This window comes from Morone saxatilis, unplaced genomic scaffold (assembly GCF_004916995.1).
Source record: "Morone saxatilis isolate NCDOM2014 unplaced genomic scaffold, NCSU_SB_2.0 Contig21, whole genome shotgun sequence".
NCBI lineage: Eukaryota > Metazoa > Chordata > Actinopteri > Moronidae > Morone > Morone saxatilis.
In genome coordinates, this window is record NW_023339774.1 from 15,823,983 (window position 1) to 15,827,134 (window position 3,152).

Consider the following 3,152-nt stretch of genomic DNA (forward strand, 5'->3'; position numbering starts at 1 on the left):
TTCTGAGCTACTGCAGAAACATGGTGGATTAACATGGCTGACACCATGGAAGGTGACGTGCAGTGTCTGTAGATATAAAAATCTCATTATAAGGTAACAAAAACATAAGTATTCCTTTAGTCAGGTGATTATACACTAATGATAACATACCTATGAATATTATATTCCATTTCTGTCGATAGATTCTCCTAAATGTTACACACGGGACCTTTACAGTATCAAAAATAAAAGTACTCTGTCAGTGTTATATAATATTTTTGGATTAATATTACTGCCGCATTAATGTGTGTGTTGCATGTTACTGCTGTAGATGTAAAGTTAGAGCCAATTTTAACAACTTTATATACTGTAGTGTAGTTTAATCTACAGCAATGCATCATATTGTATAAGATCATCACATCTTTGTAGCGTCACTGTCCTATGAAACAATGCATTTTCCAGTTAATCCAAGGGAGGGGTTCATTTATTAAGTTTAAGAATAATAAATATATTATCATTAAGGAACACTTAATCCTTAAATTTATGATAAAAAATGTAATATGACCAAATTAAGAGATATGTTGTTTTCACTGGACATGAGAGTAAAAAGAACAATATTTGCCTCAGAGATGCAGTGAGTATTAGTATGAATCTGCATAAAATGGAAGTACTACAGTAAACTACTTTGAAGTTCTATACTCTACAGAGTAAATGTACTTAGTTACATTCCGCCACTTTTTTTTTGGCCTGACATGAAAAGCAAAAATGTCCACTGATAAAGTTAATAACAATATTATTACCCTTCAGTTGGCATTCAAGGACAGGATCTGGAGGGAATAAATGTAACACAAAGCAATAGTGGGTACTGCAGGTGATGTTAATATCTGAAAGCCCAGAACAAGTAAGCTTGGCAGCATTGGCAGTTGTGTGAACCAGTGAGGGTATGCAAGGAATGGTAACTTCAAGTCATCAGGTGCCCTCTCAATCAAAAATTTCCCATGTAGCCAAAAATACACAGTTAATCTCCTGCAGCGGATATCAAACCATAATTTATCAACAGTGCCACAGGAATTCTTGGTACAAGCTGATACAAGACCGATGCTCTCACTGAACTGAAGATCATGTCAGTAAAACTACCTTTGTTAGTGCATGCATTAATATTTTAGTGTGCTACATATGAGAGTAAGTATATTCCTGATATTTTCATCTCAGCTCACAGTGTACTTAAGTACAATTCTGAGATACTTGCACTTTAAGATACTTTCAACTTCATTAAATTTCAGGGAGAAATTAAAACCGAATTACGTGACATGATCTTTTATTACTTTTAATTGCTCTACAGGTCTCAACAACACTGTGAAGATCTCAGTAATCTCAGGTGTTTTTTGCCAGGTCTCAACTTCTCACAGCTGGAGCACTTTCAGAAATAACAAACAAATGTACCTGGGCAGTGTTTTTTTGGTGAAATAATGATTGTTACAACATGCAAATACAGAAGGATAACTCTGGTGAATTTCCATATGTATCTTATTGGCAAACAAATCTTAGAAAAATCAAAACCAAAAGTAAATGAATCTGCTAATAAGTATTGTCTGTGTACTTCTGTAGTTGATATAGCTTAGCCCTCCATACCATAGACAACAGTTGTCCAAAAACACATAGTGTCACATATGGAATTTAACTCATTTATTAAATACCTAAATAAACAGATAAATGTGACTATTAAATAAATCCTGAAACAAATAAATGATTCACTATAGTTTAATAAATATGTTTAGATTTATGGAATTTGCTGATTGACAGTTTGCAACTACCTGTTGCTAACTACGTATACAGTAGCTGCCGTTAGAAGAAAAATAATTTCATAGGCATATTTATTTATGTTTCTTATTTATTATCTAATATTGACTTAAATGGCATTCCATATGCACATACATTATTCTGCACAATGAAGCAAAAACAATAAGCAAAACACATTATTTGAGTGGAATGGGACATTAACTACAGATAATAAGTAGTCTAACTAAGTTGTGTTTTGTTTTTTTGACTGGTAAGATGTGTACATATGTGTGAGTGTATACATATGAAACTATATGAAGGTGGTTATCAAAATAATAATAATAATTAACTCAAATGTAACAGAGAATGAATTTGCATGTGCATTTCCATTAGATTTAGAATAAATACATTTTCAACTTTTTTTGCTCCCTTCCGTCCCTTCCTTTACTTTCATATCTATCTACATGTTTATTTATGTTATTTTACTATACTTTTTTAGCTGAAAATAGTTCCCCACAGGTGCATATATATTTTTTTTATTTTTTAAATGAAAGCATATATCAGTGAGTTACCTATTTTTAAAGATTAAAATTTTCAGTGGGAAATTAAGTTTTGTGAGACGGATTAACAAATAGTTGGTTTTGGTCTTTTCATGGGTATTGTTGGCACTAATAATAATAGATAGTATTATCAGCCATATCCTTTAAACACACACACACACACACACACACACACACACACACCTGAGGCCACTGTGGGATAGTGCTGTTTTGAACCTCCTATAACCATGCATGAATGAGCAAAGTCCTTGAGCATCAGACTTCTCCCACCACTTACTTGTTATAGTGCTGCTGGGAGTCACACCACCGACAGCTGGTCCTGGCCGGGATCACAAAGAGCTTTTATACACAGAGGAAAGACTGTAGAAGATGAAAGATGCAGATGTTCCACCAGCAGACAACACAGAGGACATTCTTGAAATGTATTTCCACACACAAAAGACGAGGGGAGTTTTACAGTGCAATACTTTTACTTTTCATCACTGTTTAATCTAATATGGTCTTATTGAAAATGAAGCAGGGTTTAATGTAGCAAGATGGAGAAGCTACATTAACAGAACTTCACCTGTGGGTAATATTAATACAGAGATACATTTCAAAATAAATGTCTGCACAACAAGACCTAAATATGACAAGTGCAGACAGACAGAACACCCACTGTAACAATGTATAAAGGACAGTAGTACTGCAATGAAAAGCTTTGTAAAGCTTGTAATGTTTACAGATGTTGAATTGTTTTAAAGTTGTAGATGATAGATAGATAGATAGATAGATAGATAGATAGATAGATAGATAGATAGACAGACAGACAGACAGACAGACAGACAGATAGAT

At 33.6% G+C, this 3,152-nt stretch overlaps 1 protein-coding gene across 1 annotated transcript in view; it reads left to right on the forward strand.

Moving 5' to 3' along the window:
- LOC118332410 (serine/threonine-protein phosphatase with EF-hands 2-like) overlaps window positions 1-3,152 on the forward strand; it is a 15,109-nt gene that overhangs the window by 3,347 nt on the left and 8,610 nt on the right. The gene's annotated exons all lie outside the window — the stretch shown is intronic.